Genomic DNA, 25,366 nt, shown 5'->3' on the forward strand with positions numbered 1-25,366 from the left:
CAATACGGGAAGATCCATACAAGGGTCTTAGAAAAGGGTCTGATAAGTGATAGGTGCTCATTGAGTGTTTGCTGTTGCAATTGCTCCTTCAAGCCTAACCATGAGGATTACAATCCCTTTAAGCCTTCTCCAGTACTTTGAGCCCAAGTTAGATCCCATCTTGGATGTTTCTACAGTATCTCACTCTTTATGCTGAAGGTGACAATCATATGTATCTATATTCCTGCCCCTTAAACCGCCTTCCACACTTCCTTAGTTACAATTTCTTTGTTTTTGCCTTGTTCAAAGTGAGTCTTCAAACTCATAACCACATGATTTTCAGCATGGACAGGATGGTAGGAGAGAGACCTCCATCATCATAGAAGCACAGAAGTCAGGGGCCCAATGTAGGTGCTTGTGCAGCAGTCCTAGAGGACTTGCTGCCAGAAGCCACTCAGAAGCTGATTGACTGAATACTGATTCGGGAAGATCCAGGAGAGATGCAGTGGCCAGTGTTTGGAGTAAACCCAGAGTCATCTTCATCAGATCCACTACAGGTTTCTGACATCCTTATTGTGAGTCACTTGGTGGTCACACTTGCCAGCTCCCATGACAGGTTCTTGAAGTAGTGTCCATCTTAAAGAAGATGCTATCTTTCCCCATGGGGTGGTATACCCTGATCTCTGTGCAAGTCAGGAAGATACTGACCAGTCATGAGCACCTTGAGCTCCTTAATGAGCACTTAATAAGGATCTAGTAAACTAAGTATTTTTATCTTAGCTAATTTTCACTTAAAGGAGGCGGGGCTTCTACCTTGCTGGTGCCTGTAACTCTGCACAATCTGTAAAGACATTCTTGTAGGTAGATACATAAAACCAAAATGTGTCTCCTCTCACCGTGGATGATGTTTACTGCTAACATGACTCTGCCAGAGAACCAAGTTTAGCTGAGTTTTAGATCCATCCCCTATTCAGCAAAGAGCCAAACTGGAGATTTTAAACATGTTCTGGTATTTCTCTGCTGTTTCTGAGCTTCCCAGACCCACTTCATAGCAACCTTGGTGCCTGAGACAGGGTGCTCTCACAGTGAAAGAAAAACAAACACTACAGAGGTTGGCCCTGGTTAAAATGATAAAGTACGTTCAATTTGTTGCCAGCACACCCTCCCTTTCCTCTTCCTGGCATACCTTCAAATCAATTCAACAAGTATTATTGTGTGTCCACCATTTGTAAGTTCCTATGCCAGTTGCTTGGGATATAAACAGCTTGTCTTGATCTAGTATGGGAGGGAGACATAAACACAACCATCTCTAACTGAAACCAGGCTCAGTGAAGTACTAATAATAGCTAACATTGATTATTTATTATGTGTCAGACACTGTAATTTTTTTTGTTGGTGGTGGTGGTAGTGGGGCTTGAATTCTGGGTTTGGGTGCTGTCCCTCAGCTTTTCAGCTCAAGGCAAGCACTCTACCACTTGAGCCACAGTGCCACTTCCGGTTTTCTGGTGGTTAATTGGAGATAAGAGTCTCACCCACTGTCCTGCCCAGGCTGGCTTTGAACCATGATCTTCAGATCTCAGCCTCCTGAGTAGCTAGGATTACAGGTGTGAGCCGCCAGCGCCCAGTTTGTGTTGTCCCACGTAATCTTCACAACTCTGTGATATTGGTTCCTGTATCTTACAGTTGTAGGTGGAAGTTAACTTTGCCAAGGTCACACAGCTAGCTAGTAATAGGTAGAGAGTGAATTTTGACTCATGTGATTAACTCATGTGATTAAGATACAAAGCCTGGTCTCTTAAAATGTGAGTTTTTACTTCTAAGAGCCATATAGTAGTCTAAAGAGGGAGCCATGAGAAGCTGGGCGCTGGTGGCTCATGCCTGTAATCCTAGCTACACAGGAAGCTGAAATCTGAGGATCACAGTTCAAAGCCAGCCCAGGCAGGAAAGTGGCGCTGTGGCTCAAGTGGTAGAGTGCTAACCTTGAGATGAAGAGCTAAGAGACAGCGCCTAGGCCCAGAGTTCAAGCCCACAACCGACAAAAAAAAAAAAAAAAAGAAAGATAGAAATGATAGAAAGAAAGAAAGAAAGAAAGAAAGAAAGAAAGAAAGAAAGAAAGAAAGAAAGAAAAGCAATGAGAAGCAGAATTGGGAGTGATGGCTTTTTTTTGGGGGGGGGGAAATGCAGCATTTCTTGGACTTGGAGCCTACTACTCATTAGAAGTCCTTCCCCCTCCCAACAATGCTTAAGGATTTTTCTCTTTTCCTTACCCAAACAATAGCCTAGAATGGAGAGTTAAAAGCTCTTTCTCCTTTCCAAGTTCTGAACGAGCAGAATATTTATGTGTCTATGCTGGAGATTTAAAGGCAGAAGTCCAGAGTCTAGCTCTGGCCATAAGTTTGGGATTACCAATGATATAATCAAATAAACCTTTACAAATGAATCAGCTGCACATTAAATGATTTCTTTAATCATAATTTTCCTGTCTGGTGATAAGATACATCTGGCAAGCCATTTTTACAAATTATTGTTATTGGTATTGCTTTTACTTGGCCAAACCATATTTGCAGTGTTTCTCTCTCTCTCTCTCTCTCTCTCTCTCTCTCTCTCTCTCTCTCTCTCTCTCTCTCTCTCTCATTTCCCCTCATTTCCCCTCCCCTCTTGGTGGTTTCTCCAATCTCTACAATCATTGTGTCCTAAGGAAGCAGTGTTTAATTCCACTGGCAGTTGTTTAGATGTGCTGGGCTCAGCTTGTGCAGAAGGAAGGTGAGGCCTGGGGAGAATAACATAGAGTTTATTCTTTGAAACATTTTGGAGAGATGCCAAAATGGAAGGGAGTGCTTATAGTGAATAATATCTGACCATTTTTATGGCTTTGATGGAAGTACAGAAGAAAGGAGTTACAAGCTTAGTCTTGGTGATTGTGTATGTGTGTGTTTCCTGAATCTGTGTTCCTCAAATACACATTTTCATCATTGGAGATAATTTTAATATGCAGATTCTCATCTGGAAGTTCTGAGATAGGGCTGGAGTTAGGCATGTCTAGCATTATAATTCCCAAGTGATGATAATGTTGACCCTCCACAGACTACACTTCAACTAGCAATACTGTAGAGTCATTGCATGCTATAGTCTAAGGGTTTATTTTGGTTCTAACTGACCATGTCCCCTTCCTGTCCCAGCTACCACTTTGAATCACCAGTCAGCTATTTGTCAATGCAGGATGATGGGAAACCTATTTCATTTGTTCATTCATCAAATGTATGTCCTAGAATAGGACAGTAAGGCCCCTAGTTGGCTATATCCTAGGAACCAGCCTGAATCTTCAGCACACTCTTGTATTGGAGTCCCTAAACATTCCTACCTTGTTTCCATGGTTCTAGGTTTCCCTAAGCTTCTCTTATTGTCTACTTCCTGCTTAAGAAATACTAGTGTGGAATGTGTGTCTGTCTCAGGGTGTTAGAGTCCTGAGGACCTGGGCATGGTGGAGACTCAGGTCCCTGAGATTGGGAGCAGCATGCCTGGAGCATTGTCTGCACTTTGAAGAAGCAAAGTGGGAATCCTAGACACAAAGGCAGGAGAATGGATGCACAGCAATACACTGGACTTTCTTTAGGTTTGGAAAATTGGAGGGGGGTTGTAACTGAAGTTACGGAGAAAGAAGCCAGGGAAGAGATTACCTTACAGGCATGCATCTTGCACTTTTCAGCTACAATATCAAAGTGACATTAGAGACTCAGGAATAGTGGCAGAATATGCCCCACAGTAAGAAGTGTTTCCTTTCTCAAAGATGTTTTTAGTTTTATTATGGTTTTTATTTTCCATGAAAAATATTTTTTTTTCTGGCCATGGAGTTTGAACTCTGGCCCTTGGTGCTGTCCCTGAGCTCCTTTTGCTCAAGGCTAGCACTCTGCCACTTGAGCCACAGAGCCATTTCTGGCTTTTTATGTGATTAATTGAAGATGAGAGTTTCATGGACTTTCCTGCCCAAGGCTGGCTTCAAACCCTGATCGTCAGCCTCCTGAGTAGCTAGGATTACAGGCATGAGCCACTGGCACCTTGCTCATGTAAAAGATTTTTGATAGGATTTCCTTTTTTAAGCTAGGCTGGTCTTGAATTTTCTGCCTGAGATCTGATTCCACTGGGACAATAGACATGTGCCACCATACTGGGCAACAGAGGTATTTTGTAAAAGGAGACATGCGTATTATGTCAATAATTTCAAACATTATCATAAAACATAATAGTTGAAATAACATGTAGGAAGTGATAATGACATTTCAAAACTAATGACCAGCACATTTGAAATCTGGTGCATGAAAGTATAATGATGCATGAAATGATTGAAAGGACTCCTTTTATAGTCCATATTTAAGGAATAATTTCATTTAAAAAGACAAGGGGTTTCTTTTGAAGGATGTAAATACAGTAATATAGTTCTTTATGACTATAAATTGGGTGAGAAGAAAAATAATCCCTCATGATATTTTGGTGTGTTTCTATGAAGTCCCCTTTTCTTTTCTTTGTCGGTTGTGGGGCTTGAACTCTGGGCCTGGGCGCTTGTTACCTGAGCTCTTCAGCTCAAGGCAAGTGCTCTACCACTTGAGCCACAGTGCCACTTTCAGTTTTCTGGTGGTTAATTGGAGATAAGAGTCTCCCAGACTTTCCTTCATGGGCTGGCTTTGAATTGTGGTCCTCAAATCTCAGCATCCTGAGTGGCTAGGATTACAGGCATGAGCCACTGGTACCTGGCTGAAGTCACCTTTCTCCATGCCTGGGTTGTTTCTCTCGTTTAGTATTTTTGAGTAGGACCTTAAAAAGCTAAGAGATAGCACCACACTCATTGGACTGTATGTTAAAGTATGGTTTTTTAGAGCAGCAGTGAATTAAAGCATTTTCCATTTTATAGTGTAGTCTTTCTTAGCTTTTTTTTTTTTGTCAGTCATGGGGCTTGAACTCTAGGCTTGGGTGTTGTCCCTGCGCTCTTCAGCTCAAGGCAAGCACTCTACCGCTTGAGCTACGGTGCCACTTTCAGTTTTCTAGAGGTTTATTGGAGATAAGAGTCTCACAGTCTTTCCTGCCCGGCCTGGCTTTGAACCAAGATCCTCAGATCTCAGCCTCCTGACTAGCTAGGATTATAGGCATGAGTCACCAGCACCTGGCCTCTTAGCATAATTTTTATAGTTATAGACTTCATGTAACAATTCCCTATTTCACTGAACATTTAGGTTTTTCCCACTTCCAATAAATGTCTTTGTGGGAAATTTTTCCATAAGTAAGTATTCACTCTGAGGATAGAATCCCAGAAGTAGAATTACTTGTTGAAAATTTGTAAATATTTTCTAAAGTACTTCATCTCTGTTGCCAAGATGCATTCCCAAAGGGTGGACTCCTTGTGATCCCATAAACAGTTCTGTTTGACTAATCCCTCACAGCTTTGTTCATTTTTATATTGTCCAACACCAGGATGCAAACTCAGTATTTGATGCTTTTGCTCCTTGGCTGGCGCTTTACCAAATAAGCCATGCCTCCAACCTCAATTATTTTGAAAAAAAAATCTTACCTACTTTTATTTTTTTTTTGTCAGTGGTGGGGCTTGAACTCTGGTCCTGGGCACTGTCCCAGAGCTCTTCAGCTCAAGGTTAGCGCTCTACCACTTGATCCACAGTGCCACTGGTTTTCTTGTGATTAATTGGAAATAAGAGTCTCATGGACTTTCCTGCCCTGGCTGGCTTTGAACTGCGATCCTCAGATCTCAGCCTCCTGAGTAGCTAGGATTACAGGCCTGAGCCACCAGCACCGGACAGTCTTACCCACTTTTAAGTTTTAGTTTTCATTTGTTTCATTACTATGAATTTGATTTCTTAATTAATTTTCTTTACCTTTTGGATACTATTAATATCCTTATGACTATTTAAATGATGTAAGTGCTTCATTACATAAAAATATTCACCTTTTTCACCATACTTGTAATAATGGTTTCTCTGAAACTGCTCTTAGGATTTTTGCTGCTGTTTTGTTTTTATGCCAGTTCTGGGGCACAAACTCAGGGTGTGGGCGCTGTATCTGAGCTTTTTTGCTCAAGGCTAGTACTCTACCAGTTGAGCCACAGCTCTACTTCTGGCTTTTTTGATAGTTATTTGGAGATATGATTCTCCTAGACATAACTGTCTGGACTAGCTATGTACCACAATCCTCACATCCCAGTCCCCTGAGTATCTAGTATTACAAGCATGAGCCACTGGGACCTGGTTACTCTTAATCTATTTATATGAATTGCAACTATGATTAGATCCAACACAATCTCATATAGAGTTGTATAATTTTCTAAGTATTTTGATATTACTTTCTTTTTCTTTTTGTCTGAGTATTGAACTTAGGGACTTATGCATGTAAATACTTTATGCCCCCAGTCCATTTTACTTTTTTTTTTTTTTTTTTTTTTGCTGGACATGGGCTTAAACTCAGTGCCTGGGCACTGTTCCTGAGCTGCTCTCTGTTCAAGGCTAGCTCTCTACCATGTGAGCCACAGCACCACTTCCATTTCTTCTGAATAGTTTTATTGTAAATAAGAGTCTCACGAAGTTTTCTGCGATCATCAGATCTCAGCCTCCTGAGTAGCTAGGATTACAGGTATGAGCGACTAGCGCCCAGCTCCATTTTACTTTTAGTTTTTCAGAGAGTGTTTGAGTAGCTGGTATAGTGTGTACCACTATACCTGGCACTCACACTACATTTTTAGTGCCTCTTTAAGTCACAGCAGTTTTCTAAATTTTTTATTATCTTTAAGTAGTTGTCCAAAAAAGTTGCCATTCTACAAAACAGTATATGAATACAAGGTGTCTGACATTGTCACCCATCACTCCCAACCCATACCTTCTCTCACTTTGCTTTTTTTTTAATTGAGATTAGGTGATTATGTAAATTTCACATATTTCACAGTATTGAAATTACAGCAGTTTTTAAAGTTCTAAATTGTTTTTTTAGCCCATTATTAATTTTATTTTGTTTCATAATGAATGGTAAGAAAGAACGGCTGTATGATTTCTAAGGGCTTTTTTTTTTTTCCAATCCTGGGGCTTGAACTCAGGGCTTAAGCACTGTCCCTGGGCTTCTTTTGCTCAAAGCTAGTACTCTATCACTTGAGCCACAATGCCACTTCTGGCCTTTTCTGTTTATATGGTACTGAAGCATCAAACCCAGGGCTTCATGCATGCTAGGCAAGCACTTTACCATTAGGCAACATTCCCAGCCCTCTAAGGGTTTTCTTGTAACTAAGCATATGGTAAATTTTTGTGAACTTTCAGTGAATACTTGTGAATAGAACATTCTTCTGATGATATAAAACTGGACATCTGTTAATCCAGTCTTCTCAATTATATTATAATTTTCTCCTATGTGAAGTTATAGTGTATATACATTTTTTATATCTTATTAATGCCTATACAAATTTTATTTCCAGAGAGAAAGAAGATATGAATAGTTTTTATTTTATTGTGAACTTACTAGAAAATGGAGAGGGCAGTGAGAAGTTGAGAATATGAAATGAAGATAAGTAAATGCTGAGAAGTAAGTCAATGTCTTGGGAAAGATATAGGATGGTAGGGAAGTATTCTTGCATGATATCTCGAGGAGTTGAACCTTGTGTGTCTTCAAAGTTATAGTGTAGAATGTATGTGACTAAACATTCTCAGGCCTTTCCTCTCAAATGACCATGATGGGCCCCAGGAGGCTAGAACTAGGATATTGGGGTCCAGTTGGCCAGATTCAGAAGATGAGACACAAATCTTTGAGCCATAAGACCTGAATGATTTTATTCAGACACATTCAAAGAAACATGTTTGAAGAGATGTGTCATCAGCAAGATAATTTATTAGGTATTGCACTGAAAAAGAAGGACACCCACAAAATTTCCTAGTGAGAAAGTGAGTAAATAGAAAAATAATAGCTTAATGTTCATATTATAATTTAAGTTGTATAAAATATTGCTGATACCATTTTTTGCTTAGTTTTTTTTCTTTACTTTGGCACACTTAGAAATAATCATAAAAGGCTCACATTGTATTCCTAGGTATTCAGGAGGATCGTGGTTCAAGGCCAGTCTGGGCAAAATATAAGTGGGACCCAATTTCAACTAAAAGCTGGATGCTAAATCTGAGGTATCTGTAAGATATGAAGTAGGGAAAAGATATTCTGTTTGTTGCTGGAAATTTGAGTGCAGAGCTTTCATCTAGCAAGACTGGATGAAATCACCAAAGAAGTGAGTACAACTCAAAGGGGGAAGAAGTTTCCAGCCTTGAAATAGCCCAGCTTTAAAGAGGAGAAACTATTCAGACAAAGTGAAAGAGAAAGGCACATAGGGAAGGGGAAATAGAAGTTGGGGTAAAGAAAGGGGATAAACTAGGAGAGTATGTTATCCTGGGAGTGAAGTAAAGTAATATATTTTGAGTGAAGAAAGTGGTAAATTGGGTCTCAGGTTGCTCGTTGGTTAAATAAGACGAAACCGAGGCTTGATCATGGCATTTAGCACAACAAAGGTCATCAGTGACTTTTTTGGGGTCAGTCATGAAGCTTTAAACTCAGGGTCTGGGTGCTGTCCCTGAGCTTTTTCACTCAGTGGTAGCATTCTATCACTTTGAGTCACAACAGTACTTTCAGTTTTGCGGTGGTTAATTGGAGACAAGAATCTCACAGTCTTTCCTGCCTGGGCTGGCTTCAAACCAGTCTTTAGATCTCAGCCTCCTAAGTACCTAGGATTACAGGCATGAGCCACTGGCACTCAGCTATCAATGAGTTTTATAAGTCACTTTTGGTGGAGCAAAATTCTCCATGCAGTTATTAGTCCCAGTGCTCTCTCATCCCTCTGTCCAGACTAAGGAAGATTAGTGATATTAAAGAACTTGGTTGAGAGAGAGAGGAAGGTGTGGTTCCTCAAAGGAAATTGAGAGTCCTGGTGCCAGAAGAAGGGGAAATGGACTCTTGGCAGTCAACAACAACAAATGTTCACTTCAGCTAGAAATAGTCTGTCCTGTGTATCCTAGATGTAAAATCTTTTAGGAAGGAACAATTTATTGGAATCTTTGATGGATACTGATGGACCACCCTGATTACAGACATTTTCTGTAAAAGAACAGTCAGAGATGCCCTTTCCCATGAGACAAAATGGTTCTTGTCAGAAACATTTCTTCTTTAGGTTACAAATATTCTCCCCGTAGTCAAGAGCCATCATAAATTAGCCACTCCCTAATACATATAGAGGATCCCTGGGGCTTTCCTGACTTCTTAATTACATTAGACTAGTTACACATATTTTTCTTAATTCATTGCAATGCTTTTTTATGTGTGTATGTATCTATGATTTATTTATTTTTGTGCTTGTATTGTGGCTTGAACTCAGGGCCTGGGAGCTGTTCCTTAGCTTTTCCTTTAAGGCTAATATGCTTGAACACTTGAACCACAGCTCCACTTCTAGATTTTTGCTGGTTAATTGCAGATAAGAGTTTTATGGACTTTCCTACCCAGGCTAACTTCAAATTGTGATCCTCAGATCTGTCTCCTGAGTAGCTATGATTATAGGCATGAGCCACAGTAACCTGCTGTATATCCTCCAGTGGATTTTGGTGATAGAAGAATGCTTTTCCCCCATCTTATTCCAGCTTTGGTTTGCTTTGACTCATCCCAACCCATTCAGCCAAGTAGCAGATATACACCAAGACCCACATATTAGAGCAGACTGCACTGATGGCCCCTGCCTAACTAATAAACTTCAAGGCAATGTCAGTTTAGCCAGGTTTAACTTACAGTACTTTCCTTTGTCGGACAATATAGTTACTGGTTTGACACATTAGAAATCAGTAGTTTTGAATGGCAAAAACCATTAATGACAATTTCCTTTTTAAATGTTGTTTGGCATTTTCTTACGAGTCATCATAATACATACAGTTATCTTAGATGTCAAAGACATGCTCTAGAAAATATTCCAGTTTATCCCTGCTAAAATACTTAAAGCACTCCTATTACTCTCAAGTACCCACAACCAGGGCTACTACAAACAACTGATATACTGTGTATGGAACAGGTGTAGGATGAAAATAGCAGACACAGAAGCTGTGCAATTTATAATTTGCAAAAACATTCTATGCAACCCTAAAAAACCCCTTCTTATTACATTCCAATGCAAAAAAGAGAACAATCGTTAAATCAAAATGGAACTACTAATTAGTCAGATGCTTTCTAACTTCTCAGTAGACTAATTAGGCTTCTGTCTACTTGCTACATTTTCCTATAACAATGTTTCAGGTGGAAAGAAATATATATATATATATAAGCTTTTATATGTTTTTGTCTCATCGCCTATTCCAAAAACTTGTCCTTCCATATTCTGTCTGTATATCAAAGATGTTTCTAGAGATAAAGAGGGATGGGGTAACAATGGTTAAAAATAAATGTACTTGTTGCCTTCCCAGTGTAACTGTAACCCCCCAGCTCATCACCTTTTTTTTTTTTTTTTGGTCAGAACTGGAGCTTGAACTTGGGCCTGGGCACCGTCCAGTGGCTCAAGGCTAGTGCTCTGCCAGTTGAGCCACAGCACCACTTCTGGCTTTTTCTGTTTATGTGGTACTGAGGAATCGAACCCAGGGCTTCATGCATGCTAGGCAAGCACTCTACCGCTAAGCCACATTCCTAGTATCCCCCGCACCCAGCTCATCACCTTTTCAAAAAAAAATCAAAAAACTAAACCCCCCTAAAAACCTCAAGTGAACCACTATAAACAAAGAAACTCACTTCAAACTAAAGAACCAGCAAAAGTTGTGCATGATACATTATATGCATCATCTATTGGCTAATTACAGACTAGAACCCAACTCTATTCTCCAGCAAACAAATCACATGTCCACAAATGGTCAGACACAAGATAAGACTCTTAAACCTCAGCAGGTACTTTATGGGTGAATTAGGAGTCTCATGGACTTTCCTGCTCCAGCTGGCTTTGAACTGTTATCCTAAAATCTCAGCCTCTTTGTAGTTAAGATTACAGGTGTGAGCCACTGGTGCCAAGTTATTAGGATAATTTTTAAGAATAGTTGCACTTGATGGTTAGATACTAACCCCAAGTGGAAATGCATAGGTGATTTGAAAAAAAAATCCATTAATGTAAACATAAATAAAACGTATCATCTGTATATTTGAGAAAGAACACACAGTCAGAAGACTTCCTGGGGACAATGTTAAACACTTTGTGTATATTGTTTCCTTTGGCCTTCACAGCAACATTCTGAGGTGAGATTGCTTTTCTTCCCATTTTAGAGATGAGGAATTGAGGGCACCGTCATATACTTAGGAGGGACAAAGGTGAGAAGCAGACCTAGAAATACCAGACCCACAGTATTAGTGCTATAACTTAGAGAAGTTAACTTCTCACATTACATTTTATGCTAATTATAGCTGCTGATGTTGAATGGATTTTTGTTGTTGTTGTTGCTGGTCATGGAGCTTGAACTCTGGGCCTGGGCACTGTCCCTGAGCTCTTCAGCTCAAGGCTAGCACTCTACCACTTGAGCCACAGTGCCCACTTCTGGCTTTTTCTGTATATATGATACTGAGGAATGAAATCAAGGACCTCATGCATGTGAGACAAGCACTCTACCACTGAGCCACCTTCCCAGCCCAGAATGGAATTATTTTAACTGAGGGATACTACATATTTCCTTTTAACCAAGCATACCAAAAGGTAAAAGCTTGTAGTTGATAGTTCAAGATGATAACTTGGACATTTTGAGCACTTATTTTATGGTTCTTTTATTTTTTTTTATTTTTATTTTTTTTGTTTTTGCATCTAGTCGTTGGGCCTGAACTCTGGGCCTGGGAGCTATCCCTCAGCTCTTCAGCTCAAGGCTAGTGCTCTACCACTTGAGCCACAGCACCACTTCCAGCTTTTTTCTGTTTGCTTATGTGGTGCTGAGGAATCGAACCCAGGGCCTCATGCATGTAAGGCAAGCACTCTACCGCTGAGCCACCTTCCCAGCCCCTTTATGGTTCTTTTAAATACTGATAGATATATGGCCCTATAAATAGGAATAAGACAAAGTAGGAACTATACTCCTAAACACCTACACACACACACACACACACACACACACACACACACACACACACACACACACACACGCACATCAACTAATTGATTAATTAATTTTATCATTCATGGGACTTGAACTTAGGCCTGGGCTCTGTCCCTAAGCTCTTTTTGCTTAAGGCTAGTGCTCTACCATTTTGAGCCACAGCTATACTTCAGGTTTTTCAGGTGATTGGCGATGAGTCCCACAAACTTCCCTGCTTGGGCTGGCTTTGAACAGTGATCCTCAGATCTCAGCCTCCTGAGTAGCTAAGATTACAGGCATGAGCCACTGGCCTTACTTACACTTTTATATCCAATACCAAGCACATTTAGGCAATTAAATATGATTCAATGAATGAATGAGTATAAGGGTTAATGAATGAAGTTATGAAACAGCAATGTCCTTAAGGTCTATTAAAACTTTTATAACTATTTTTCTCTCACTAAATCCTCCATAGAGTGTTTTGTTTCATGCATTCATGTGCCTATCCTTTGTAATTTTTTTCCTTCCTCAATGTCAGTGCTCTCTAGTAGAGTATCTGCTCTTTGAAAGAGGGAGAGAGTAAGAAGAAGTTGCTCAGGGAAATTCAGATTATTGTGTCAATGAGAGGATTAAGTGTGAGTTTGATTATGAGTTTGAATTCAGGCCATGTCTGTATCCAAAAGCTTTGATCTGAGGTGTGGGGTCCAGATGCAAGAGCATCTGAGGAATACATTCTTGGTCTGTGTTCAAGTGCTTAGTCTTTCTCACTCGTCTCCAAATACATGCTCAAACTGAAGTCAGACCCTGTGCAAAAGAACTGAAACCAATGGAAATAGCCTGTATGAGTTTGGCCAACATTTGTATTTAGGATGACTTGAAATAAGAACTAGGACTGGGTAACCAGACATAATGTCAGTTAAACAGGCTGCTACATACTCTGGAATGGATTTAGCTAAGGAATGTCACTCAGACCCCAAGGGGACACTAAATTCCAAGACACAAGATGGGAACAATAATGGCATTTCAGATGCTTTCCCACTAGAATAAAGAAAGTCCATAATAAACTCCAGTAATTGGGTGGGTTTGGTCCTCAGGAGATGAGAATGTTATGTCTTCACTAGGGCTGCTATGTAGTGACAAAAGGAGAGACCAGTTATGACAGTTTTGTGGTTAGGAGTGCCTTTGTCTTCTTGGATTTTTTTTCTCCTGTTTGTGAATGTGACTCTCAAAATACATTGCTCTGAACTAAAGGTAATAGTGAAGATCACATGAGAGATTTGGATTACAGTCATCTCTAGGGTTTAATGTTCCATGTTCTGTGCTAACTGACTTTTACCACCTTGTTTAACCCTACCAGGGATGGGGAACATCCAGCCTTGGGGCTCTATAGCCTGGAGAAGTCATTTGGTGCATGATGGGACCGACACATATGCTTCTGTTATCTGCCCGTATCAGTCATTTTGTATGGCCTGTGAGTGATGTTATAAATATCCAAATGGCCTGTGGCAGTAAAAAGGTTCCCCTCCCCTACACAACAACACTCTTTTTTCTTCATGTAGAATATTTCTATCACCCCCAAATAACTTCAGGGCCAGATGTGGTGGCATACACCTATAAACCCAGAACTCAGGAGGCAGAAGGTTGGTGAATTTGAGGCCATCTCAAACAATTTTTTTTGGGGGGGGGTCCGGTCGTGGGGCCTGAACTCTGGGCCTGGGCGCTATCCCTCAGCTCTTCAGCTCAAGGCTAGTGCTCTACCACTTGAGCCACAGCGCCACTTCCAGCTTTTTTCTTTTTGCTTATGTGGTGCTGGGAAATTGAACCCAAGGCCTCAGGCATATAAGGCAAGCGCTCTACCACTGAGCCACCTTCTCAGCCCCTCTCAAACAATTTTTTAAAAAGATTTTCTCATGATTCAATGCATTTTCATTTCTCTTGGGAGGATTTATTGAGTGAAGAACTCAAAGTTACTTTATGGGTGAAGAAGGATTCCACATATCCATCCCACGGGACCACGCAGAGGCAGGCAGGCACAGGAGAAAGATTATTACAAAGTTTATTAGAGGAGCCATATTTCCCCAAGAGCACATGGCCTCTGTTACCATCCAGGTAGCAGGAGGATCTGAGGTAGGAAGTGAGGTAAATGGGAGTTCAGGTGGGTCTGGGCAGAGAGAGGGAGGGGCCAGCTGTATGGAGGGAACTCCAGGAATGGGAGGGGGCCCAGGTGTGGGTGGAGCTGAGGACCAAAAGTGAGTATAATACTAACATTCCCCACTCTGTTGTTTAATAATAATAGGGGGTAGAGGCAGAGGTACTTTCTTCTGTAGCTACTTCCTGCTGTCAAGGGGCGAAGTAGTCAGGGGTCTCTGCTTTGTTGCTCGGCCAGGTACCTCCATGAAGCATCTGTTTGACAGTTTGGTTGATAAGGGTCCTCCTTTTTCCATGGCAATAGTTATCTAAAATGTAAGACACAATTAATAAAAGGCAAAAATTGCTGTAAGCAGCCCAAGAGAAGAATATGCCATGGAGGGATTGATTTCCAGAAGGGGCTATCAAAGACCTGAAATTGTCTTTTTTTTGTCTCAGATTGGAGACATAGCATGGTACCTGACCCCCGGCATCCTGGAGGAGGGGGGGAGTAAGACTTTTTCTGCTTTAGGATCATAGTAACCTAGGAGGGGTAGCAGAGATATTTAAAGGTATCAGAGCCAATAGATGTCATGGGCTCTTTTGGCTACTTCCTGCTGGACTGGGGGCATCAAGGAATCCCTGGAGCTGGGGTTTTAAGGGTCCAGGTCTGCACCGGGCAAGACAGGGCAGTGTAAGTGATGTCTCTGGTTGCCTGAAGGAACAGGATGGCCTTGACTTGTTTCCAAGTGGTATCCTGGGAAGGGGATGTTATCCTGTTGAAAGAGACTTTTGGAAAGATTGGGCAAAAAGCTGCCAAGGTGACAAGGTCAGTTAACATGAATGACATAGGACATTGGACATGGGCCAGAAACATTCCATTTGGAGTATAAAGCCCAAGTGTAGCCCATTACAGGGAAGGTGGTAATAACTGGACTCAGGGCAAGAAGGCAGAGAGGAGGTGTCTAGGGTTTTTTTTTTTTTTTAGGGTAACTGGGTAGGGGGAGCATAATGGACTGGTTGGGAGTACCAGTCAGAAGCTACTATAAATACAAATAGCAGGCAAAAAGGCAAGATGGCTAACTTTTTGTCTAGATAGAAGGTAGACAGGAATGGACATTAGGTGGGCAAGCAGCTATTTCTCTTGATCTCCCAGCTCTGATTAATTTTGAAAGGGTGAGTGTAAAGTGACTGCATTGAGATTGTCATCTCCTCTTACTCCTCTGCATGGTTTTCCATGGTCAGGACTGACTTTGTCCTGGTGGGTGTCTCAGCGTCCGTTGCTGGGATAGGTTGTCCTAGTTGGCATTTACGGTTTGGACTCAAGGCCTGGGCACTGTCCCTGGGCACTTCTGCTCAAGGTGAGTGATCTACCACTTAAAAGTCACAATGCCACTTTCAGCCTTTGGCTGGATACATACAGGTGAGTCTGAGCCATGCCTCCAGCCTGGCTCTGTGCTGATTAGCTGAGAGATGAAGTTTTAGAGGCATTCTTTTTGCTCTGGATAGCTTTGAACTGTGGCAAAAGGAGTCTTTGTTACAAAAGCCCTTTTATTTCCAGTTAAAGCAACAAGGAGATCAATGAGGTAGAGGTTACCTATAACTTGTCAGATTCAATTACTTGTCAGAGTTTTTTTAAATAAAACTCAGTAGATGTTTTTAACCTGAGACTGATTGGCACTCTAAGTGCTGCCCACTGCCTCTGGGAAGCCTGTTTAAAGTGGCTTATATACAGTATTTAACCTTTATCAAATGTACAGGCCTTTTTCTGGGCTACAGCAGCATAGCCTGTTTAACACCTTGGTTTATAAAAGCATTTTTTTGGCTGGCGGAGGAATCCGATTTCTAGTGGCCCCAACAAGGCCTACCTGTGTAGGCCTTTAGACAGATCTCAATAGGGACATAATCTCAGCTCTACAAGCTTTTTAACAGATGAATTTAACCAGCTCAAAAGTTACTGCCAATTAGGACTTTGAACAGATACAGGGGGTTTGCGATTTACATTTTACAACCTTAGCTTTTACTGCTATCACAGATGACTGGCAAGTTTTGCCCAGTTAGACCAACATGGGTGTTAGGCATGTTTACAAGCTATCTTTCCATGACCTCCTGCTTTGATCAATTTTTTTGGAGGACCAAGCTCAAGTAACTCAGGATCTGATACCATTTTTGTCATCCAAGCAATTGCTTGTAATTGCCTCTGGATGTTTTAACAATGGGTAGTACATTTTCTTTTTGTTTCACATTTGAAATAAGGGACCGAAAAACTGAGTGGGTCTTCTCAGAATAGAGAAAGATCTAGAGACCATGACATATGAAGAACATATAAAAGAGGCAGTGAAAACTAATGTGCCTGCTGTTATATGGTAGTGCCAGGCGAGCACTGGAAATCTGCTCCTGTCTGGAAGTTTAGCCAAGAGACTAACACATAAACCTGACAAGAACAATAAAATAGTGAGAGAAAGGGTTATTTATAGGGATGTTTGGGGGGAAGTTCAGTGTTAGAGGGCAAGTGCTCATGGATAGGGAGGATGTGAAGGAAGAAGATTTCCTTATTGTCTCAGTGACTAGCATTTTGCATTAGTTGGTCTTACCTCTTCCTTCATTTTGTTGTTTCATTTCCCTCACAATTATTTCATTCTTTTACTAAAAGCTCTTAAATTTTCTTTTCAATCCCTGGCCCTCTGGATCACAATCTTAGTGGTTTTAGGATTCTTTAGTGATAGGAGCAGGGATAGGATAAAAAAAGACTGAGGTGGAGGTAGAAGCTTTGGCTGAATTTAATGCTCAGCTCCATCTTAGTTGGGCAAGTCTCCTTGCTCTTTAGCCTCAGCTTTCTCATACCTGTTAAGTGTGTGTGTACGTGTGTACTCCTGTACCCACATATGCCCTCTGTGACCTAGGAAGTTTTGGGGGGAATCAGAGAATAGACTAGACATAAATGTATTTTATACCAGCTACTAGTGGCTTATGCCACTTATGCTTTGCTACCTACTTTCTAAAAAGGCTAACAGGTAAATATAACTTGTTCCATAATCATCTCTTCCCAAGCCCACCTTTGCTTGTCTTTAGTTCTTTTTTTAGTTATATTTCAGATAGGGTCTTGTGGGTTTGCCCAGGCCATTCTCATATTGTGATCTTCCTACCTATGCTTTCCATGTAGCTAGAATGACAGGCATGAACCACCATTCTCAGCTTACCAGCTTATTAGCTGAGACAGGTTCTCACTTTTTGTCCATCTTTGTTTCACACTATGATCTTCCCAACTGCTGCCTCCTAAGAGCTACAATGCCCAGCCCCAGTTATTGTATTATCTTCTATTTTAGGGGTTTGACAGTACTCTTAGAAATTTTAGCTAAGTAGCATTAGGAGTTTTTTTTATTTCATAGGTATGCAGAAAAAGAACGATATCTGCTTATTTTATTCCTGGCATTTTGATTGTAGGAAAAAATGTTTGAATTTATTTTTAGGGCAAGTCACATGGCAGAAATAATAACAAATATTTGTGGTTGTCTTGGGAACTCAGCTTCTAGATATTGCTGACTATGGAAAGGAGGAACAGATTGGTCACTGGGGCAATTTTAATAAATAATAGAGCCACAGGAAGCCTCAGGAGAAGAATGAAGGAGGTAAACGATTAGGCAAAATTTTGTTGTTTTTGTCTGTTTCTGATTACTGTATCCTGCCTTGCTGAGAGAAGAATGCTTTATATAATCAAGTGTTTTTCTAGTTTATTTTGTTTTGTTTTGTTTTATGCCAGTCCTGGGGCTTGAACTCAGGGCCCGGGTGCTGTCCTCCAGATTTTGTGTTCAAAGATATTACTGTACCATTTAAGCTACTACTCTGCTTCTGGCTGTTTTGGTAGCTAGTTGGATAAAAGAGTCTTAAGGACTTTCCTGTCCAGGCTGACTTCAAAGCATGATACTTAGATCTCAGCTAAGATTACAGACCCCAGTCACTATCACCCAAGTCTTGTTCATTTATAAAAGAACAATCAGCTTGAATGCTTACCAAGTTGTCCAATATGACAGGATTGATCTTAAAGATCCAAGACACTGAAGCCAGGAAATTTAGATTCTTGTATTCCTGATCTTTCTTGGAATTACCTGTTATGTGTGGCATTAAATGGTGTAGTACCAGCTAGTCACAAACTCAAGTTCCTTAGAATATATAGACTTCATGGAGACACTAAAAATGTCTTCTGTGGCTCGTTGCCAGTACTTCTAGCACCAGCAGCAATTTGCTACAGCCATCCTCTGAGCATGCTGCTGTTTTTGTAAAGAATAGGACTAACTGCAGGGCATAAAGACTTGAGAAGAATACTCTGCTTTGTTCTTAGGTCCTTGCAGGACTAAGGGGCAGTTTGGGAAACCAGTAGCTATATGACCTCCTGAGTTGTACACTACCCACCTCTTGTGTTCTCTCAGGAAATGTTTGGTGCAAACTCACAATACCCAGAACTTAGAAAGAACCCTTAGAGTGCAATACTCATTCTCTGGAGCTACTGAGCAACGAGGAAGGAGGACAGAAAGTAAAGCTAGAGACTGAGGTAGTAGCAGCAAGAAATAATCAGTAGGGTCTGCAGAGCTCAAAGGCTGGCACTACTGTACTCCAACAGGCTAAGAAAATGAGGGGGAGGGCAGGCCTAAGGTAGTGTGTGTGATGCCCAGCCACAGGGATTGTAGCTGGCTACAGAGGTGATGGGGATTGTCAGGAAGCACAGGTAGCAGGCTCCAGAGCTCTGCATAAAGTTTTATGGAGTGGTTACCCCTTTGATGAAGGCATTGCAGCAGCTGGCATGACCAGACAGCCACTGTGGAATTCTCCCTCCTTATTCTACCCTTAAACCCAGTCTTTTCTAGGTTCCTCTGCCTGCATCTCCCATGGCATTGTTTGAATAATTTCTTGTACTAGTTAGGATTTGTATTAAAAAAGGTCCTTTCTTCCAGGTCAACTGCACTGATCCCTCAAAAACAAAACAAAACACACCTTAAACCACTCCAATGAACCTACTTTCTAGTCCTACTTTGTTTCTTGCTAGCTATACAACCTTAGCCATGTAAGTTCTCTGAGGACTGATTTTAATTATCTGGAAAATGGCTTTAGTAGCTGTAATAGTTTAAACTTTTGGGGGGGTCGGTCGTGGGGCTTGAATTCTGGGCCTGGGCACTGTCCCTTAGCTCTTCAGCTCAAGGTGAGAGCTCTACCACTTGAGCCACAGCCCCACTTCCGGTTTTCTGGTGGTTAATTGGAGATAAGAGTCTCACAGACTTTCCTTGCCTGGGCTGGCTGTGAACTGTGATCCTCAGATCTTAGCCTCCTGAGTAGCTAGGATTACAGGTGTGAACCACCAGTGTCCAGTTTGCTTAAAACTTTTGAATGAAGAAATACAAACATAATCTATAGCTCTCTTTGGCTCAAGCAGCAGTTGCCTGAACTTTTAGCCAAGATCATAAGGTCACTGGAGACAAGACTGGCCACAAAATCAACCTAGCAATTTCCAAGGCAGAAACCACCTGTGACAGTTTTTCTCAGAAGGTGGCTACATAAACTGACTACATTGACTACAGGAAGTAGGTACGTAGGTAAGTGGGGAGAGTGGAAAGTTAGTGTGTCAGTCTCTCCTAATACCTATACCAGTAATCAGACAAGCTGTTCAATTTTCCATTCTCTACTCATCATTTGTGTGACCATGGGCCTATTAGTAAACTCTCTGACCTCTGGTTGCAGAATATTCTAAGGATGTCTTCAGTGTTGTGAGTATCTCATGAACAATGCATGTGAAGTGCCTGGTAACCAGGACACACAAAACACATGGTGAAAAAGATGATCGTGAGCTTAACAGGAATTTTCCTTGGCTTAGAATTCTGATACTGCTGTTGTTATTTAAGGAGAGGGGGAAGAGGCAGGGTGAGCACTTTCTAAAACTGGCTGCTGGTAAAGTAGATGCATTTATCTCAGGTCCTCATTTCTGAGCTCTCTTCTACTTACTGATGCCTAATGACCTACCTCTCTACTACCCAGTGCCTAGGTGCTGCCAAGGGCCCTGTGCTTCCAACTCCCTAGGGATGTTTTGCTTTTCTTGTCCTTATAATGCCTCCAGATTACTGCTCTCCTTGTTCTGCTTTGCCACAGCTAGGTTTTGGTGAGAAGTACCACATAGGCCCCCTCTATAAGGCTATTTCTTTTTGTTCTTTTCTTTTGTTGTTGTCACATGTTGACACATTCCTTTTATTATTACTACTACTATTATTTAAGTAGTTGCACAAAGGTATTACCATTCAAAATGTCAGTTCATAAGTACAATGCATCTTGACATACAGGGCTATTTCTTCCTAACTTCTCCAAATTAGCAATTAGGATCAAGAAACATTGGGAGATGGAGGACACTTAGAGCAAGGGACTTCTACAGTTGCCTTAAAAAAGAGCCTGAAGGCTGGGCACTGGTGGCTTATGCCTGTAATCTTAGCTACTCAAGAGGCTGAGATCTGAGGATTGCAGTTGGTAGTCAGCCCAGGCACAAAAGTCTGTAAGACTCTTATTTACAATTAATCCCAAATAAGATGGAAGTGTAATTGTGTCTGAAGTGTTAAAGCATGAGCCTTGAGCAAAGAAGCTCAGGGACAGTGCCCAGGCCCTGCTCTCTCCCTCTCTCTCTTTCTCTCTTACACACACACACACACACACACACACACACACACACACACACACACACACACGGAGCTCTCTCCCTCTCTCTCTTTCTCTCTTACACACACACACACACACACACACACACACACACGGAGCTCTCTCCCTCTCTCTCTTTCTCTCTTACACACACACACACACACACACACACACACACACACACACACACACACACACACACACACACACACACACACACACACACACACACACACACGGAGCCTGAAGGATAAGCTTAGAAGGAGACAAGATCTGCAAGGAGGGCAAGGTGTGCCTACTCCCAGCCTCCCTGCTCTATCTTCCTCCTTTGCCACCCCACCAAGGTCAATCCTAATTCTGGCTGCCAATGCTTGTTTTCAGCGGGAAAAGCTAGTTCATAAAGCATCATTTCCAGGAAGGAAGGGCTTCAGAAACCTCAATCTGCTGATCTCAGCCTCCTGAGCAGGTAGGAGGGCTGCTTCATTCTTCCTTATGACTGGATCTGACTGTCTTGTGTATATGCCACATTTTCTTTACCTGTTTTTCAGTTGATTCCACAGCTTGGTTATGGTGAATAGTACTACGCTAAACAAGAATGTGCAGGTGTCCTAAAGCAATTTTTCATAGCTACTGTCTTTGAACAGCTTCTTGCTGTTCCCTCCGTGATTTTTAATCCCTCTCCTGCTAGTGCAGGAGTGTAGTGATTCCCCTCTGCTGACTTGGCTGTAGGATAGTGAAAAGCGTTGCATTTAAACAGTAGACTAGTGGTGACTGAGCAAGTTACCTAATATGGAATTGACAAAAGGCTTGCTGCCTAGTCACACATACCTTCACAATCTCCTTCTAAAAGGAAAAATATGGATGAGATTGTTGAGTTGTTTGTAAAAAGTGAAGAGGAATGGACATGTTAAATTGACATCTCCTGTACAGCTATTTGGAGATAATTTTTTTTAAACACAAATAATAAATTGAATATTCTTCTATCTTTTTAGGCCTTCCAAAAGGCCTAGCAACTGGAGCTCTCCCTCTGTTTCTCTCTATATCTCTGTCTCTCTGTTTCTCTGCCTCTCTGTTTTTTGTCTCTCTTTCTTGTCTCTTTCTGCAACTAAAATGAACTATGAATTAAAGCAGACGTTTTCAAAGTATGATCCCTAGACCACCATTGGCAGCAGCAGCACTTGAAGTTTTTTTTTTTAATTTTTTTTTTTTTTTTGGTCCAGTCGTGGGGCCTGGGCGCTGTCCCTCAGCTTTTCAGCTCAAGGCTAGCGCTCTACCACTTGAGACACAGCACCACTTTCGGCTTTTTTCTTTTTGCTTATATGGTGCTGAGGAATCGAACCAGGCATGCAAGGCAAGTGCTCAACCACTGAGCCACCTTCCCAGCCCGGGGCAGGAAAGTTTGTGACACTCTTTATCTCCAATTAACCAAGCCCCCCCCCAAAGGTGGAAGTGGAGCAGTGGCTCAACTTGTAGGGTGCTAGCCTTGAGCACAAAAGCTGAGACAGTATCCCAGGCCCCAAGTTCAAGCCCCAGGACCAGCACAATAAAAAAATATAAAGAAATGATAAAAGAGAAAAGAAAACAGAAACTATATTTAGAAGCTTCTCTAAAGACAATTTTTCCAGGGCATCCCCTCTGATACAGGGCTGACAGGAAAACTACAAGCACAAGAAACTTCAGTCCTGCCCACTGAGCTAAGGATATATATTTGCTTGGCAAAATAGTTCAAATAACAGAGAGAAAAAAGTAACAAGAGAAGAGGAAAATCAAATAGAACCAGAATGCAGAAACAGTGGCCAACCCAATTAAGTCTTATCCTTACATTAGAATATCACTATTGATATGTCTATAATTACTGATATGTATCTTTATAAAGAAGAATTTTAAGCCAGGCAACAGTGGTTCATACCTGTAATCCTAGCTACTCAGGAAGCTGAGATCTGAGAATTGTGGTTCAAAGCCAGGCTGGGCAGAAAACTCTGTGAGACTAATTTCCAATTAACTACCAAAAAATGCCAGAAGTAGACTCAAGTAGTAGAATGATAGCCTTCAACAAAAAAAGCTGAGGAACAGCACCTAGGCCCTAAGTTGAAGCCCTAGGACAGGTATACACACAAAAAAAAGGCAATTAAGAAAAAGAATTTTATATTATATGAATTGGATGTTTAAATGTGCTGTTTTTTGTTTTGCCTTGTAATTATGGTTTGATATGAAAACATTTCCTAACAGGACTATCCTATTAAGACATATCCTAATATATACTAATAGAACATTGGCCTATAGGACTCTGGTCCATCCTTAGATTGAAGCTCTATGTTAACATATTTAACCCATTGAATTTTGAGAAATTGATTTGGTCCTATAGTTTCATTTTGTAGAAATTATGTGGTAAGAATCACAGAGGCAAAAAATGTAAAATTTAAGTCAATCATTTACTAATTGTGTGTGTGTGTGTGTGTGTGTGTGTGTGTGTGTGTGTGTGTGTGTGTGTGTGTGTGTGTGTGTGTGTGTGTGTGTGTGTGTGTGTGTGTGTGTGTGTGTGTGTGTGTGTGTGTAGGTGGTACTGGAACTCAGGGCTTTGCACTTGTTGGGCAAACATTCTACCAGTTGAGCCATGCCCCTAACTCTTCTCACTCTGGTTATTTTTCAGATAGCACTTTTTGCTTATGGCATGCCTCAATTGGATCACAGTCCTCCTACCTATGCATCCCACATAGCTCCATTTACATTTGCTTGGCAAGACAGTACAAGCTATGAACTACCACACCCAATTAGTTCCTTGAGATGAGATCTTTCTTATTAGGTAGCTTTTTGCCCAGGTGGGCCTTGAATCACAATCCTCTAGATTTCTACCTCCCAACTAGCTGAGTTTGTAAGAGTGAGATACCACACTTAGCCCTAGGTTTAATGATCCTAATCATGACTGGTTTTTTGTGTGTGTTTGTTTTTTGTTTTTTTGGGGGGGTTGGTCATGGGGCCTGAACTCTAGGCCTGGGCGCTGTCCCTCAGCTCTTCAGCTCAAGGCAAGTGCTCTACCACTTGAACCACAGCACCACTTCTGGCTTTTTTCTGCTTATGTGGTACTGAGGAATCGAATCCAGGGCCTCATGCAAGCAAGGCAAGCACTTTACCACTGAGCCACCTTCCCAGCCTCTAATCATGCTGTTAACTACAACAACATCAACAATAACGAAGACAACTACATTTTCCATTACTTACTGCCTACTTGCATTGACTGTTTTGCAGTAGGATAAATTCATGGATAAGCAGGCATGGTTCTTGTTCTCCTAACTAGTGATTCTTAACCCTGGATGCATGTCATATGTAACAGGGAACCATGAAAAATAGCAAATTCTAGGCCCCATCACAAGAAATTGATTTAATTTTTAGGAGTGGGACCCTAACAAATCTAATGTATAGCAGAATTGAGAAGGACTGGTTTTGCAAAATACTTATAAATGCAGATAGTGCTGGATTCAGGAAAAGGATCCTTCAAGCATCCTTGAGGAAGTCTCTTTCAGCTGGAATCTGGGGGCTCAGTAGAAAATAGCTAACAAAGAGAGAGTGGGAGATGAATGTTCTAGGTGAAGAAAATTAAGGGGGTCCTAGGTCCTAGAGAAGGGTCTGAGAAGGGGACACAGAGAGAAGAGAAGGTGGTAGTTGTAGTAAAAGAGGCCAGAGAACATGCAGGACATTTGAGCTTCAGTGAGGATTTTGTTCTTTTTTTCTCCCTCAAGGGATAGAAAGCTCAATGGTGTTTTAAGAATCTAGTAGGCTATATATGATCATACAGATACTCTGAAAAGATCACTTGGGCTGCAATTGGAAAGCCAATTGCTGAGAACCAAGAGGGGATTCAGGGGACCAGTTAGGAGCTCACTGTGCGAGGAGGTAGGTGTTTGGACTAAGAAAGCAGCACTAGGATGGAACGTGATGCATGGGTATCAGACTTGGGAAGATAGAATCTGAGGACTTGACAAAAGGCTCATGCACATTTGCTGAATGAGCAAGTTAGAGATGTGAAAGATGAGTATAAGGAGGGAATAGAGAAGGCTGCTGCTGTTCTTGATGTGACAAGATGAAGGGTGGAGATATTCACTGAGCTACAATTGTTAAGCTGTAGGAAGCTGGAAGAGGAACACAGTTTTGAGGAATGAGGAGAAGCAGAAATTCAGCTTGGGGGCCACTGTATCATCTAAGATGAAGGGCCATGAGGCATCTGACAGATCACACCATGTATACCTGGATGAAATATAAAGTATATCCCACATGTAGATGGAAACAGGCCATGGAGCTGGATAAGATGGCTGGAATCACTGCCTTCACACAGAGCTCATTGTAAGTGATGTCTTTAAATGTTCAGTATAGAAAATACAGATTTAGAAAGACAAACACTGCTCAAGTCTCACAATAAACAAGAGGCAGAGTTGGGATTCCATGTCACATGGTTATTTCATAGTAGTAAATAAGATGCTACATTGTTTCCTAATCAT

General features: G+C 41.3%; 1 protein-coding gene across 4 annotated transcripts in view; it reads left to right on the plus strand.

Annotated features, from left to right (window-relative positions):
• The window catches only part of LOC138836122 (ectonucleoside triphosphate diphosphohydrolase 1-like), a 96,065-nt gene that overhangs the window by 24,680 nt on the left and 46,019 nt on the right, over positions 1-25,366 (plus strand). The gene's annotated exons all lie outside the window — the stretch shown is intronic.

The sequence above is a fragment of the Dipodomys merriami genome, unplaced genomic scaffold (genome assembly GCF_024711535.1).
Source record: "Dipodomys merriami isolate MVZ:Mamm:240054 unplaced genomic scaffold, mDipMer1.0.p SCAF_249, whole genome shotgun sequence".
Classification (NCBI taxonomy): Eukaryota; Metazoa; Chordata; class Mammalia; order Rodentia; family Heteromyidae; genus Dipodomys; species Dipodomys merriami.